Source organism: Oryctolagus cuniculus, chromosome 4, assembly GCF_964237555.1.
Source record: "Oryctolagus cuniculus chromosome 4, mOryCun1.1, whole genome shotgun sequence".
Lineage (NCBI taxonomy): Eukaryota > Metazoa > Chordata > Mammalia > Lagomorpha > Leporidae > Oryctolagus > Oryctolagus cuniculus.
The window spans coordinates 11,316,277-11,333,907 of NC_091435.1; the positions used below are offsets into that span (position 1 = coordinate 11,316,277).

The window sequence follows — 17,631 nt, forward strand, 5'->3', positions numbered from 1 at the left end:
GATTCTACATGTGCTGCTATTCAAGTAGAGCAAGAGGATCTAAAAGGGATATGTGGCTTGTTCTCAAGAGAGATTTTCAAACCGCATGAAGGCTAAAGAACCAGATTTTTGAAAGGAGAACCTCAATTACTAAGGCTAAAAAAGTTCAGACATTATTGACATTCTGTCTGAAGAAACTAGTGAACACCCAAGTTGTCTTCAAATAGGGAACAGACATTCCTCCCAGGACGCCTGTAGTTTAGAGGACCGGCAGCAGGGCACGGGCAGTGAGAGGGGTGGTCGGAACGACCAGTTTCCAGCAATCACTGTCGAGTCCAGCTGTCAGCACATCACTTGGCAACAGTCACTGGCATTTCAGGCAATTTGTCTCTTTACTCCTACTTACTTTCACAGAAAGAAATGCCAGCGTATCTACCCTAGAGATGGTCAATAAACAGATTTTAATCCCCGTTCCCCTAAATTATTCTTACTTTAATATTTGCAATTGGAGACAATTCATCAGTGAGCAGTAAAACCAAGACATAGCTATAATACAAAGGTTAAAGATGAGTAATAGCAAAAAGACAGGAAAGAGATAAATGGAAATTAATTGTCCTCTCTTTGGAACTCTTATTTCCATTTCTAGACCACCAAGTAATTGCAAAGTAACATCTGAAAAGTGATTATCCATAGGTTGACTACTTTTATTTTGAAAAATCCGATTATAGAGCACAGTAGCTGCACAGAGCGTGGCCACTCATTAGCCTTCCATGAAGTAAATGACGGATTTTATTGCTTCTAGAATGCTTCATTTTCAAAAGGGTCATTTAAAGTAAAACATTATCTCAAAATAATGAAAACTGAAAAAGTAATTCCTGGAAAAAGCATATAACTCAAAACAAATATAATAACAACAATAATTTTAAGAACCACAATGGGAGAAAAGCATTTTAGCTTAAAACTCAATTTTAAATGTAAACCACAAGGAATGATTAAGATTATCAGCCAAATTAATAATGACATTGTGTCAGTTTAACCTGTTTTCAACTCATGCTTTCCTGTACCTTCTGAAACAGCAATTACTGAATGATGAAAAAACATTGAAATTTCACAACTGTAAACTCTTATTTTGTCATATTGAAAAAAACTAACAAACTAAGTAAAGGGAGAACACAATGTTGTCATCTTCGTAATGTGGATATATATGACCACTAAAGAGGAAACCAATCAGAAAGTTTTCTTTCTCCCAGCAAAGGTTTAACAGGATCTGTTCCTGAACACGTGGCTCGCTCTCCTCCTCCTCTCTCTGTCCCTTGACCTCTCTTCCTTCTTGATCTCTCTCTCATGCTCTTTTTCTCCCTCTTTTCCTTCTTCGCCCCTTCTCTCCGGTCTGTCCCCCCCCCCCCAATAAATCCTTTCCCTTAAAAAAAAAGTGAGTTTTCTTTCAAATAAAATCTGAAGTTTCAATACAAGACACATGAGCACTTAAAGAAAACATTAAAAATAATTGCCATGTTGTAACATAAGAACTGTTACCAAGCTTGTAGTAAATGGAAAAATGTGTTGGGGGCCTGTGCTGTGGGACAGTGGGTTAAAGCCCTGGCCTACAGCACTGACATCCCATATGGGCACCTGATCGAGTCCCAGCTGCTCCACTTCTGATCCAGCTCCCTGCTAATCTGCCTGGGAAAGCCTAAGTCCTTGGCCCCTGCACCGACCTGGGAGACCAGAAGAAGCTCCTGGCTGCTAGCTTCGAAACAGCTCCACTGCGGCCATTTAGGGAGTGAAGCAGAGGATGAAAGACCTCTCCCTTTCGCTCTCTTGCTCTCACTCGCTCTCTGTCTCTACCTCTCTCTGTTAACGCTTTTAAATAAATAAAATAAATCTTAAGAAAACAAAAACAAGTATGCTGACTTTCATCTTTATTGTTTGGTCAATTCTCTAAATACGCCAGCAACCAAACCCAGTATTATAGTACTGCCTGTTCACCTGCAGAGCAGTGGCATAGCGAAGTTTCAGAGACAGCCCCGGCTTTAGAAAACACATCAAGAAACTACAGTGAAAGTACCAGCTGTGCACCCTAACACTGCACACTGGAAAGAGCAAGAAAGAAGGCAGGCCTCTGGATTCCTAAGCCTGCTTCAACAAAATAATGCAACAGCTGCAACTAGATGGATTAAATAAGACTGTAGTAAAAGAAGAAATGAAACATGTGCATGCAGTATTAAAATATCACCATGAGCCAGTAATTACAAAATGTGCTACATTTGAATACATCTGTCAAAGTGACATCGGCTACTCTTAACTCTTAAAAAATGAGTACACAGAAGACGGCAGTGAACATGTCCCATCACTGATACCTTCATGGATGCAGTGCCCCAATGCATAGCAAAGAGAAACACATCTGTCCAAAATAACCACCTTCTAGCACCACTTACACCAAGAGGAAAAAGACACATTTTAATCTCCTTGAGCATATGCTAAGCACTGGTAACTATTTGCCCAAACACAAGATAAAGGAAATATGCTTAGGTACATATTGAAATATCTGATCCCTGCATAGATGTTGGCTGCCTCCTGCTGCTACTGCTAGATTATTTACTAATGAATGAGCAAAGTTCATGAAAAAAGCTGGATGTCATGAATGAGAGCAAAGGACAATGCAGTCATTAACAAAAACCAATTGCACTCTGTTAAGTGATCTAGAGGACTCCTAGCACAACAAAGTGATTCACTACTAGGAGGCTTTAAGACGAAAAAAACATTCCATAACATTAGCATCACTAAAATACAAAATTGACTGCAGCCAACAGAAAACCAGACTGTTTTAGAAGGCAACAGATACATGATTCAAATATTTAATTTCACTTCACTTGATTGAGAGGCACTAAAATAGATTTAAGCCCGAGAAAAGAGAAAAGCTATAGAGAATCCTGCTGCTGGTCATCTTGACTGGAAATTTCACTCGATTTCTTTAAGTGGATCTGTCTGCACCACTAAAGTATAGAAAGGAACTTTGGAAGTTATTGTTGAAAATCACAAACACACTGTGATCTGAATTTTTTTTTTAAGATTTATTTATTTATTTGAAAGGCAGAGTTACAGAGGCAGAGAGAGAAAAAGGTCTTCTATCTGCTTTGCTTCCCCAAATGGCTGCTATGGCTGGAGTGAAGCCAGGTGCCAGGAGCTTCTTCCAGGTCTCCCACGTGGGTGCAGGGCCCCAGACAATTGAGTCATCTTCCACTGCTTTCACAGATGCATTTGCAGGGAGCTGGATTGGAAGTGGAGCAGCCTGAACTCTGAACCAGCACCCATATGGGATGCCAGCATCTCAGGCAGCGGCTTTACCCACTACGCCATACCACCAGCCCTGAAATTTTTATAAAAAGAATAAAATCCTGGGGCCAGTGATATGCAGTTGCGGGTAATGCCCCAGACTGCAGCACCAGCATCCCATATGGGCGCCAGTTCCAATCCCGGCTGCTCCACTTCTGATGCAGCTCCCTACTAATGTGCCTGGAAAAGCAGCAGAGGATGGTCCAAGTCCTTGGGCCCCTGCACCCACCTGGGAGACCTGGAAGAAGCTCCTGGCTCCTGGCTTCACTTCGGCCATAGCAGCCATTTGGGGAAGTAAACAAGCAGAAGACATTTCTCTCTCTTTCTTTCAAATAAATAAAAATAAAAATCTTTGTAAAAAAAATCCTGGATTTTCTCAATTTTGTTATTTTCTTTAGAAAGGTTCGCTTCTACTCATAACAAACTTTATAGAAGCCAATTTTATACTCAAAACATGCTTGGATTACAACCCAACTTATCTAGAATTCCAGTTTAAGCACTTTTGTACATCAAAGCTGACTGCATTTGACTGCACTATTGCAAAATCCAGTACAGCTATTACACTTTAAAACTCCAAATAACACTGGGAAGATTTTGAAAAGATAACTGTAGTGACTTGAAAACTTAATTCATTCAATATGTTTTTCTCTGAATAACATTAATCTAGATGTGGACACTATAAAAGTAACCCTTTCATTCCCTCTGGATGAAGTTTTTCTTGCTTCCTTGACACCCCAATTTTAAAATGGTTCTTATTATTAAAAAATTTGTTAAAGAGGGGGCTGGCATTGTGGTGTGGCAGGTTAAACCTCCGCCAGTGATGCCGGCATCCCATATGGGCCGCTGGTTCGAGACCTGGCTGCTCCACTACTGATCCAGCTCCCTGCTATTGTGCGTGGGAAAGCAATAGAAGATGGCCCAAGTGCTTCAACTCCTGTACCCACGTGGGAGACCAGGCAGAAGCTCCAGGCTCCTAGTTTCAGCCTGGCCCAGCCACAGCATTGTGGCCAATTGGGAAGTGAACCAGCAGGTGGAAGATCTCTCTCACTCACTCGCTCTGTTTCTCATCTTTCTGTAACTCTAACTTTCAAATAAATTTAAAATCAAAATCTTTCAAAAAAAATTGTCAAAGAGAAACGTTGCTTTAGCAATGACAGCCAATTTACTAAGATCAACTTAGCTTGGAAAGTTCACCGAAAAGGAGAAAATAAGTCCTCAAAATAAGCAAGTTAAATGCCAATCTCGCTTTGACCTGACTTAGCCCTTGCTTATTGTAGATATTTGGGGAGTGAGCGAAAAGAGGGAAGATCTCAAGATCTTTCTGTATCTTTCAAATGAAATGAAAATACAAATTTACAAATTTCTAATATTAATAATGGTATAGGAAATAAAGCCCTATCTCACACGTATAAAGCGCTATCTCACACGCACAATGCTGGTGTGCAGGCCAAGTGGTCACAATTCCTCTAGAAAGCAATGTAACCAGACTGTATCAAGATTAGAGAAATGTTCTTGCCATTGTATCCAATAAATAATACTACTATCCTAAATCTGCCCTAAGAAAATACTTGACAATACAAAGATAATTGTCCAAAGACATCAACTATGATTTTATTTAAAAAAAAAACTGAAATAATCTTAAATGTTCAATAGCATAGCGAGGTAAATTATGATAAATTATAATACATTAAGTATTTTGTGACCACTATGTTTTTGTTTCAAAAAATGCAAAGAAAATATATCAGACAGCCTAAAAATTGGATAAAGTATTACAAGCATTCTTACAAACATCTGAAACTTGTACAATTCAGTTACCCCTCTTATTACATTGTATCAAATGAGATAGCCCTGTGCCCTTCCATGGAACTGTGAGAGCCAAGATGAAAAAACCTACCAACCCCAACTCAGAGAGTAAGAGGCCACTCTGCAGAATGAACAGCGATGAGTACGACTTACACTCAGGAAAACAGACACACACGTACAGTGACAAGTATTCCTAGAACAGCACCCAGGGCCGGAGCCAAGCATTACACTCACAGACAAACTGCGGCCAAGGACGGCCCTTGAACGGCAGGACTGGAAGTGGGTAAGAGGTGCTGTCCAGAGCAACAGAACCCAGCAGAGGAAGGCAGCCTCCAGAACGTCTTGTCATCCAAGGAGATTCACCCTTATGTAAAAAGATGTCGTCCTCTGAATGTAGACTACAAAAGCTCAAGAGAATAGCAATTGTACAAGCTTTTAAAAAAATGAGTAAAATCACACACAAAAAATTCACATTACCATTTATTAATCACCTGATTCATAAAATTCATAGAACACAATCATATTTGAAGAGTTTTTACAAAACAGATAATTGATAAATGCTTAAAGTTGCCTGATATTCAAAACATCTGAAATTCTAATTTTTATTTTTATTTGAGAGGCATACAGACAGAGACCTCTCATCTACTGGCTCACTCCCCAAAATGCCAGCAACAGCCAGGGCTGAGCCAGGTCAAAGCCAGGAGGCAGGAGCTCAATCCAGGTCTCCCACACGCGTGACAGCACCCTAACTAACATGAGGCATCACCTGCTGCCTCCCACAGCCTCCACTCACAGGAAGCTGGAGTCAGCGGCCAGAGCCAGCGCCTGAACCAAGGCACTCGATTCAGGATGCAGATGCCTCACTGGTACCCCAACTGCAACACCAAATGCCTTCTCTCAAATCAAAATTAACCCCCAAAGGGACAGTATTTGGAGATCAGGTCTTTGGGAGGTAAACTGAACGGAATTAGGGTCCTTCTAAGAACAGAGACCAGAGAGATGAAGTCTCTCTCACCACAGGACACAGCAAGAAGGTGGCCGCCGCAGGTCAGGAAGAGAGCCCTTCCCAGACCTCCACCCTCAGGCACCCTGGTCTAGGTCTGTGGTGCTTTGTTGGAGCAGCACAGCAGACCAATACGGTCATGTTTACAAGTTCCCCCGAGCTTGCCTTACAACCTATCAGGCCTCAACTCCTTTTTTATAGTAGCAGAAAATGGACTAATATAGACAGCTTAGTGCATTGACATTATGCAACCATAAATATTGGCTACCCCGTACAACTATAACAGATCGCAACTGTTCACTGGTAAACCATCCTTGGGGAAGAATGAAGTTTCCCCTTTACCAAACACTGTCCAGGGCCTCTGTTTCTCCTTCTCTTCCATCTTGGACTTAGGCCATGTGTCATGCTCATACTTTAAGTTTCAGTGGCTATCCTCTATTGTTCAATCTGCTCCTAACAATGGATCTAGTTCACTGGAAACTGCTTCTCTCTCTCTCTCTCCCACTTTACTTCTCTCCCTCTCTCTCTCTCTCCCCGTCAAGGCTATATCCTTGAGATCAAGGACTATCTCTCTGCATTCCCAGCATCTATCACATGGTTTGGCCAATAAAAGGAAAACAAATCATGGGTACTGGATGAAGTACTGAGTAATCCGTGATCACCCTTCCACCTCCAGTGGTCATGCGGTCCTCACCTGCTTAAATCTGGAATTCAACAATCTCTCTCCATTCAGATTCCTGCTTTGGGCACCAGTTTTAACTCTCCAAAGCAGCAATAAAATACCAAAGCCAAAAAAAAAAAAAAAGCAATCTTCAAAGTTGATTTTGATCCCAAATATATTCCAAAGAATAACACAGAAATAAGTCACTAGTTTCCTATCCCTAAATATTAGCCAGTAAGTTTCAAGTCAGTTATTTGGAGTTTTGACACAAATATATAAAATACAGTCTAACTAATAAAAGTGATGTTTAAATATATAACTTTTCAAGGAACATCAAAACCATCGCTTAAAACACTAATGATTTTTTAACTTAATATTCTAACATGGGTGAGGCAGTTCTTTTGAGATAAACTAGGTAACCACATTCTAGAAATTTGGCATTCTGGAAGCAACAATGGAAATATTTAGGAAATCCCTCTTTATCTGTACACAGCTCAAGTTTTTCTTAGAAAGTCTTCATTTATTTGGCCTGAAAATCAATCAGCTTAACATCAAGTTTCCTTATTTTATTTACTTAGTATCAAAGTTTGTTCCTTTTTGATTTTAGGAAGATTTTAAAAGTAAGATGATTATCAAGGATGCCAATTCAAGTTGTGTTACAACAAAGAAGGCCCATTTTCTTTCTTTAAAAAAAAAAAAAACCCTTTTAAAGATTTATTTATTTGAAAAGGCAGAGTTACAGAGAGACATCTTCCATCCATCGGTTCACTCCCCAAATGGCTGCAACAGCCAGTGCTGCACCAGTCCGAAGCCAGAAGCCGGGAGCTTCATCCAGGTCTCCCACATGGATGCAGGGGCCCAAAGGACTTCGGCCATCTTCTGCTGCTTTTCTAAAACACAACAGCAGCGAGCTGGACTGGAAGTAGAGCAGCCAGGACTGGAACCAGCATCCATGAGGTGCTAGTGTGGCAGGAGGTAGCTTAACCTGTTAAGCCATGTTGCTGGGGGAGAGCCCTGTTCAACACTAGAGAAGCCACTGACCACTTTCCTATCTACCTAGGTATTCAGAATGCAACCCCAGGAAAGTCATCACATTTGTTCCTAAACATTAATTCATTTCCAAATGTAACAAAAACTAACCATTTGTGCAAGTCAGCATAACAGTGTCACAAAACAGACTACGCCCTCTGGAAATCTACCACTCCACATCCTGTAAACTCTGTGAATTAGAAACATCAAACCCTGAATACACCACAGATCGTCTTATTATATGAAAAGCTCATGCCTGTAACCTCCTAATGAGACTGGGAAATGCTTTCAAATATTAAGTATAAGCCTAACCAGCTATTGTTAAGACTAAAAACGAACGTACATTCTACAAAATACACGTGTCCTAATTGTGTTTTAAAAATCTGCTCATTTGTTAGTTCCATGACTCTCTAATTCATGCCATGTGATGGGAAGAATCTCATTTCGAGTAATTAGATACCATTAACCTGCCCTACAGCAGACAAACAGATCACTCACTGTGAAATTTAAGATATAAAATGCACTGAGGGAGGGAGTGGAATCAGACAAAAATCGAGCCCAAGACAGCCAGGCAACAGGCAAACTGATTCAGGCTGCCCAGGCACGGACACTGCAATGTGTCGCTGCAAACAGTAACTCTACCCTGAAAGGGGAGAGGCCAGGAGGATACACAGCCGAGCACTTAGCACAGTTCAATTACCTTGCCATTGACTTAGCCACCCATCCAGACACATCACTGTACACCAAAAACAGGACACACGAAGCTTTCGTAGCATCCTAGCTACAAAAAACATGAAGAGGAACAATCTCAGAATATTTTTCAGCACATATATCAGAAAAAGAGAAAATGAAATACATATAGTGCCAAAAACACACATCCAGAAAAGGTGGCTGTCAATAACACCTCGCTTTTATATAGCTTCAATCTGTGAATCAGCTCAAATATTTCTGTGAATTTTCAAAACAACTAATTATAGTAATTCTAACAATATTTCTGTGATATAGGTGGAATACAAACATAATTACTGGGGCCAGCGCTGTGGCATAGCAGGTATAGCTGCTGCCTGAAGTGCCGGCATCCCATATGGGTGCCAGTTCGAGTCCCGGCTGCTCTGCTTCTGATCCAGCTCTTTGCTGAAGCCTGGGGAAAAAGCAGAAGATGGCCCAAGTCCGTGGGCCCCTATGCCCCTGTGGGAAGACCCGGAGGAAGCACCTGGCTCCTGACTTCAGATCAGCACAATTGTGGTCAATTGGGGAGTGAACCAGCGGATGAAGACCTCTCTCTCTCTCTCTCTCTCTCTCTCTCTCTCTCTCTCCCTCCCTCCCTCTCTCTCTCTCTCTTTCTCTCTCTCTGTGTAACTCTGACTTTCAAATAAATAAATAAATCTTTAAAAAAATATATAATTACTTATGTTTAGCTCTGAAGAAAAGTAAAAACATATTTAATCATACTAATAAGATCACTGATCTGGCTCAGCCCAGCACTTTGAAGCGTACCACACAACCAAGTCATGAAATGCAGTAAAACATGAAAGTCAATCCCAGTTTTAAGAATTAATAATCATAGGCCGGTGCTTCGGCTCACTAGGCTAATCCTCTGCCTTGCGGCGCCGGCACACCGGGTTCTAGTCCCGGTTGGGGCGCCGGATTCTGTCCCGGTTGTCCCTCTTCCAGGCCAGCTCTCTGCTATGGCCCAGGAGTGCAGTGGAGGATGGCCCAAGTCCTTGGGCCCTGCACCCCATGGGAGACCAGGATAAGTACCTGACTCCTGCCATCGGATCAGCGCTGTGCGCAGGCTGTGGTGGCCATTGGAGGGTGAACCAACAACAAAAGGAAGACCTTTCTCTGTCTCTCTCTCTCACTGTCCACTCTGCCTGTCAATAAAATAAAATAAAAAATTAAAAAAAAAGAATTAACAATCACGGCAAAATTGACTTTAGCTTTAGAAGTAAGATTCCAATATTCTATTCAGTCTGGTAAATCTATTTTTTACAACTAAACTGAGAAACAGTTATTATGATTATTATTAAAGTCACTTCGAGTTCAAGAAATTATAGAGAAAAGTGAAAATCCTACTGCCCACACTCACCAGCAGGAACTGACAGTTTTATGCCTCCTTCAAAGGACAAAAGGAATTCAGTTTGAAGTGCAAGGTCAGAGGATACAAAAGCTAGCCCTGGCCTGGGAAACCCATAGATTTAATAACAAAGGATGAGTCAACCAACTTGCAGACCTACAGTACTTGAATTTTTTTAAAAATTTTGACTCAAAAAAATTAACTGTCCCACTGATGGCTGGGAAAAAAAGATCACCTTTAAGTATGTTATTTGTGCTTTGGAAGCACTACTGTTATGAGGTAACTCTCAAAGCTGGTATATTATTACAGCCTTAAGGGCTTCCTAAATATACCCAATACATCTAACTACTCTCAAAGCCAACTCTTAGTGAAATAATTCATTCTTCCCTATAATAGGATTTAGCTAAAGCACAGCCAAAGCAGCACTAAACCTGAACTTGCTGCAGGAATTTCCAAAAAGATAAGAACTCTGCAAATACATTTCTATTTAAAAGACAAGAGACACCTGAAGAAAGTCCCTGATTGCCTGAACACTGAGCAGCCAGTGAAAACATGAGCTCCTTACCTAAAACTTAAGCTCTGTAATGCACGGACTGTCTCCTTACAGTCTTATTAGGTCCTTAACAGTTTGGCTAATACCAAGAGGATATACAGCAACTTGCTTTAATGAAATGATATGATGTCTAGAAATTGCTTCAAAATCAGCAACTGACCAAGACTGACCAAACTGTAACTGAAGATGGGCAATGCATCCCTTGGCCTCTGATTTCCTTCTCCCCTTTCCTCATACATGTTGGAATTTTTCAAAGTAAAAAGGTTAAGTAGAGAGAGAAGAAGCTGATTTTAGAAAGTAAATGCTTTTCAAATTGCCTATTTCTCTAAGAGTTACTCAAACAAGAATTTCAAAAAGAATAGGGCAATTTGTTAAATTCTTTAAAGTTAAAAAACAATAGGATGACCCTACAGGTTTTCTGTTGTTTGCACAACAGGCCAATGTTAAATTAGGAAATTATCTGTCTTTAGATTAATGTTTTCTCTCCTTTATGTGTTATTGCAATTAAGCCTGACTTAGAAGGAAAGACTGGTCATTTTTTTTTCTTTCATTCTGAAAGACAGGCTTTCTGAGATAACGATAGGAAACTGTAATATACTTTAGGGGAACTGTTTCTACCCCAAATCTAGATTTTAAATAAAATTTGGCAAATTTCTAACTATCCTTTACATTGGTTTCTAAGTATTAATCATGGATTAAATTAATTGTTCAGCATATTACCTTAGTCTTAATAAAAAGTCTCTTAATAAGTCATACTTTTCCACATTTGGAAAATTTCATTCTTTCAGATCCTGGTAAGAATTATAACACAAAAGAGACCAAATTCCCGACTGTGCTTTCAACAGAATCAATGTTCTGACAGAAGGCCACCAAGATCAATTTCGTCTCCAGAAAGGATGTGAAACACTTGACAGTGAAGATTAATGTCTGACCCGAAAGTTGACCTTAATAATGGACACTTTTCTTAAGGAGATGCAGATTAGATTTGATAAGCAGTTACATGGAAACTCTCATTACTGAATCACATTTCTTTAAGAAGTCAGCACTCAACTAATATGGAATTAACTAAAAGGCAATAACAGAACAGGACAAATCGAAATAAAATCTAGCATGGAGAAGGAAGAGTGCCTTAGTCTCACATTAGTCTCTAACAGATGTTACAAAGTGGCTTCACTAGCCGGCGCCGCGGCTCACTAGGCTAATCCTCCGCCTTGCGGCGCCGGCACACCGGGTTCTAGTCCCAGTTGGGGCGCTGGATTCTGTCCCGGTTGCCCCTCTTCCAGGCCAGCTCTCTGCTGTGGCCAGGGAGTGCAGTGGAGGATGGCCCAGGTGCTTGGGCCCTGCACCCCATGGGAGACCAGGAAAAGCACCTGGCTCCTGGCTCCTGCCATCGGATCAGCGCGGTGCGCTGGCCGCAGCGCGCCAACCGCGGCGGCCATTGGAGGGTGAACCAACGGCAAAGGAAGACCTTTCTCTCTGTCTCTCTCTCTCACTGTCCACTCTGCCTGTCAAAAAAAAAAAATTAATTAATTAAAAAAAATAAAAAATAAAAAAAACAAACAAAGTGGCTTCACTCTCCTTTTCTTACTTTCTCCTCTCTGTTTGGTAGCTTGGCTTGGTGAGGGGCATCTGCTTCAACAGCACACACACATCACTTAAGCTGTCATTCTGTGCATTCCTAGCCTACTTGGCAGAGTGGGTGTTTCTGAAATAGCAACCACAAAAATTAAAATAGATAAATTCATCAAAACTCAAATGAAAACTGGCCACCAGCCTTTTTCAATCAACATTTGGTATTTCAAAACACTTGGAAATTTCACTAAGTACAGGAGCTATTCAAATATGCTTAATAAATAAGTTGTTAGTCTTGTCAAGTATACCCTGATCAGACCTCTTTGTAAAATGGACACAAAAGGTAGCTTTTAGTAACATATTTATGAGGAATCTAATCTGTGCCTTACAGGAGACAAACCAGTCCTCAGATCTCTACGGAGATCAGCAGACATTTCACACGTTCACCTCAGCAGGGTGGATTTCCAGCCCTAGGAAGAGCAGATGACTCAAGTCTCAGCCCCGTTTCCAAGGTTTGGAGCAAAGATGATTAATGATGCAAAAGACCAAGGCACAGTGAACTTGTACAAAGGCCTGGTCACACAAAGGATCACTCGCTAGCTAAGAAATGCTTCTGCCTTACACAAACAGAGCCCTCCACAGAGAGGCTCAAGCAGGGGGCAAGGTTCTTAAATGACTCACACTAAGTTTATCTACTGTATTGGTCACAAAAAAGATTGCAGGACTAAAATTAACTTCTCAGCAAGTTCTTGACTTTCAGATTATTCAAAAGACTGGACAAATTCTGATACAAAAAGTGATTTCTGAGGAAAAGAAGAAAAAGAGTCCAAGATAGATCCTTCAGGAGTTGATTATACAATCCAGAAACACCTGGGCTCCTAATTCTTCATGCCACCTGTCTACTTCTCATCATTCTGCTAATTTTGAATCTTTTCATGGTCAGAAGAGAGTGTAACTTTCTAACTTTTAACCTTTGATTAAGTGAATAGTTCATATGGAGAAGTAGAGTCAGGAAGAGAGAAACTTTAAATTAATAATATACAGGACAGGTGTTAGGCACAGCAGTTCAAACACTGCTTGAGACACCCGTACCCCGTATCACACTGCTTGGGTTGGAGTCCTAGTGCCACTGATTCCAGCTTCGTGCTAATGTGTAACCTTGGAAGCAGCAGGTCACTGCCACCCATGTGGGAGACTGAGAGTAAGTTCCCACTCAGCTTCAGCCTGACCCAACCCTGGCTGCTGCAGCCATTCGGCGAGTAAACCAGCAGATGGAAGCTCTCTGTATCTTCAATCCTCAAATTAAAGGAAAAAATATATATTCTTATACTTAGCCATTGTGACTTGTGACCCTTACAGTTGCTGATTTGCAACATTACAAGTGAGAGGATATGAAAAGGAGAAAACTAAGTGATTACCATCTGACCATAAATACGGATGATGTCCAATAACTATATGGGGGGGGGGGGTGTATAACAAAGAATCAGTAGCTGTCCTTAGTGGCCAAAGAGAATACAATCTTTACTTTGCCTAAATTTAACACATACTTTGTAATTTTCCTATCATGAATATGTAGATCAAAGCACAGTTTTTTATAAAGCAGTTTTTTCATATGGCAAAATGACCCTCCAGAAGAGCTCCTCTCATTTTATATATAAGATTCTACTACAGGAACTGCTCTAAAGACTGTCTGTGCATCCATTACACCTTTGTCCATTCATTCAACAAACATTTCAGCAGTTTCCATCCATTAGATTCACTTTCTGAACACATCCTGGAAATGGTAAAGAAGATCTAACTAACAAGTTTTCATTTTCATATTGTTCTCATTTTCATGTTATAGGCTGCAAACCTTCTCACTCCCACCTCGCACCTTGAAAAAAGGTAGAACCTTTCATTGTCAGACATTTGCTGCCCACCCTTACCAGTTCCAACCTTCTCTTCCTGCTGATGGAGGGGGGTTGGAGGAAATAATGCAAGGGCACTTCAAAAACTTTAGGGAAACTGACATTAAGAGTTAGGTTTACCCGCTGTTTAGGGGCCTGCGCTGTGGCATAGGGAGGTAAAGCCACTGCCTGCAGTGCTGGCATCCCATATGGATGCCATTTTGAGTCCCAGCTGTTCCACTTCCAATCCAGCTCCCTGCTAATGCACCTGAGAAAGCAGCAGAAGATGGCCCAAGTGCTTGGGCCCCTGCACCCATTTGGGGGACCTGGAAGAACCTCTTGGCTCCAGGTTTTGGATCAGCCATTTGGGGAATGAACTAGCAGATGGAAGACTCTCTCTCTCTCTCTAACTCTGCCTTTCAAATAAATAAAAACAACTTTAAAAAAATAAAGGTTTAGGTTTAGGGGCTGGCATTGTGATGGACATAGTGAGTTAAGCTGCCGTGATCCATATAGACGCTGGTTCAACTCCCAGCTCCTCTACTTCTGATCCAGCTTCCTGTTAATGCACCTTGGGAAAGCAGCTGAGATGGTCCAAGTGCTTTGGCCCCTGCCACCCACGTGGGAGACCCAGATGAAGCTCCTGGTTTGGGCCCGCCCAAGCCCTGGCAAATGTAGTCATCTGGGGAGTGAACCAGAGGATGGATGGAAGATCTCTCTCTCTCTCTCCCCCTTTCTTTGTAACTCTACCTTTGAAATAAATAAATAAATCTTCAAAAAAAAAAAAGTTTTTTTTTTGTTTTTTTTTTTTAGTGCAAAAAATTTTAGGGACTGCGTTGTGGCAAAGCAAGTTAAGCTGCTTTCTGCAGTGCCAGCATCCCACGTGGGTGCCAATTCAAGTCCTGGCTGCTCGATTTTTTTTTTTTTTTTTTTGACAGGCAGAGTGGACAGTGAGAGAGAGAGACAGAGAGAAAGGTCTTCCTTTGCCGTTGGTTCATCCTCCAATGGCTGGCGCAGCCGGCGCACCACGCTGATCCAATGGCAGGAGCCAGGTACTTCTCCTGGTCTCCCATGGGGTGCAGGGCCCAAGCACCTGGGCCATCCTCCACTGCACTCCCTGGCCACAGCAGAGAGCTGGCCTGGGAGAGGGGCAACCGGGAAAGAATCCGGTACCCCGACTGGGACTAGAACCAGGTGTGCCAGTGCCGCAAGGCGGAGGATTAGCCTAGTGAGCCGCGGCGCCGGCCTGGCTGCTCGACTTCTGATCCAGCTCTCTGCTTATGGCCTGGGAAAGCAGTGGAAGACAGCCCAACTGCTTGGCCCCTGAATTTACGTGGAAGATCCAGAAGAAGCTCCAGGCTCCTGGCTTTGGCCTGGCCCAGGGCAGGCCATTGTGGCCATTTGATGAGTGAACCAGTGGATGAAAGACCTATCTCTCTCTCTCTCTCTCTCTCTCTATAATTCTGCCTTTCAAATAAATAAAATAAATCTTTAACAGCAACAACAAAAAATCAAAATACAAGCATACAACAGTCTTGAAGAAGTTCACAGAAATGTGTACTATGAAAAAAATGAGGTACAGATTTTACAAAACTTTTTGCAGCGACATAAACTTCGGTTTTGATGTTATTTTCCCCTGAACTTCCTGCAGCCCTGCATCCTCCTCGGTCATGGAGGCCGTGCACTATCATCCGCCTGGCTTCTGACCAAAGAAGGCTGCGCAGAAGCCACAGGTACCACCGGAGCAGAAGCACTCAGAGCTACTTCTGCAATTGTTACCCTGACTCTTCTGCTCTTTCATTCCGGGCCCAGGAATGACGCCCACATCTATCAGCAGGAGAAACCAATGTTTGTTGTTGTAAACTATGGAGACTGGGGGTTGTTACTGCAGTATAAGTTAGCAAAAACTGACTAATTCATACATGTCGCTGACTATAACTTAATGTTGGAAGAGGCAGATAATGACATTTTGGTGCCCTTGAAGCCATGCAATCACAAGCCCACTGACTGGTTTGCTTCCTCTCCACAAGTCTGGGCAGGCCCTTTACTGAACTTCAGATATTTAGAGCTGTCTTCTCAGTCAACCTTTAGACACATGAAATTCCCTTAAAGAAAATCCTGAGGGGGCCAACTTTGTAGAGTCAGTGGGTAAAGTTGCCACCTGCAATGCTGGCATCCGATGGGCTGCTCTGCTTCCGATCCAGCTGCCTACAAATGTGCTTGGGAAAGCAGTGGAAGATGGCCCAAGGGTTTGGGCCCCTGCACCCATGTGAGAGACCTGGAACAATCTCCTGTTTTCAGTCTGGCCCAGCACTGGCTGTTGCAGCCATTTGGAGAGTGAACCAACGGTTGGAAGATCTCTCCCTTTCTCTGTAACTCTGCCTTTCAAATAAATTACATATTTTTGCCCTCGATTTACGGCTTGCGTGCCCTCTAGCTGCAGCCCAGGACTTCGGGAGAGCGGTTCCGGTACTTGCGGGTGCAGGCCAGCCATCGTCTCCCGCCTGGACAGAGGACAAGGGGACAATGGGAAAGGACACAGGCCCACTAGTGCCTTTACATTATTTTGGCTTTGGCTACGCAGCACTGGTCGCTACTGGTGGAATCATCGGCTACGCAAAAGCAGGTGCCAGTTTGCTGATGGTCACCAAAGTTGGAATCAGCATGTTGGATAGACCCCATCAGTAGGCTTCACGCTCCATCCTGGACTCACGAAGAATTAAACTCTCCGAACTTCCACTGTTTGCAATGTATTCAGGAAATAAGTGCAGTGTTTTTACATATGCTGGTATTTTATCTTAAAAACATGATGCTGAACTTGATGGGAAAAATTAGTCATAATCATTACAGCCACACAGAGGTGGTGAATATATGATACACGGACCTAATGAAGACCATCATACAGTTTTGATTCTTGTGCACTGGTATTCTCTCTTCTTTCTGTATCTGTGGGTAAAATCTCAAGGTCTAAAATGTTTGAGATCAACATTGGGGTATCTCAAACCTCATGCCCTGCTCAGAGAAACGGGGAAAAGACGCTTATTAGTTTCAGGGTGATTGTTCTTTTGCTCATCTTAGAGCACAGACTCACTTTGAAATTATGCTAAATGAAATATCAATGAAAATAAAGTTTTTCTTACAAATAAAAAAAATTAATAAATTACATATTTTTTAAAATAAAAAAGAAAAGAAAATCCTGAAATCACAGCACCAGTGAAAATATTCCACAGGACACAGAGAACAAGCAATGTCCACATAAAAGAAATCTACCATGGGTCAGGTGCTGTGGCCTGAAGCGCCAGCATCCCATATGGGCACCAGTTCTAGTCCTGGCTGCTCCTCTTCCAATCCAGCTCTCTGCTATGGCCTGGGAAAGTGGAAGATGATGACCCAAATCCTTGGGCCCCTGCATCCATGTGGGAGACCAAGAAGAAGCTCCAGGCTCCTGGCTTTGGATTGGCGCAGCTCCAGCCGTTGTGGCCATCTGGGGAGTAACCCAGAGGATGGAAGACTTCTCTCTCTATCTCTACCTCTCTCTGTAACTCTTTCTATATATATATATATATATATATATATATATATATATACACCATTTTCCCTTTGAAATAAATTAACTGGAATTTTTAAGAAGGTTATTTATCTTAGAAACAAAATATGCAAAAGAACACTATAGGTCTATCTATTAAGAATAGGCTGTTACAAAAAAACCAAGATAACTAGCAAAACACCTAA

General features: G+C 41.9%; 1 protein-coding gene across 12 annotated transcripts in view; it reads right to left on the minus strand.

Moving 5' to 3' along the window:
- The window catches only part of ITSN1 (intersectin 1), a 222,353-nt gene that overhangs the window by 175,477 nt on the left and 29,245 nt on the right, over positions 1–17,631 (minus strand). Inside the window, exon 1 of one of the 12 annotated variants that reach the window (XM_070071865.1) lies at positions 8,512–8,587. The exons of the other annotated variants lie outside the window; for them this stretch is intronic. The gene's annotated coding sequence lies outside the window, so the exon portion shown is untranslated. Of the gene's footprint in view, positions 1–8,511; positions 8,588–17,631 lie in introns of those variants that run through there. 12 annotated transcript variants of the gene reach the window in all.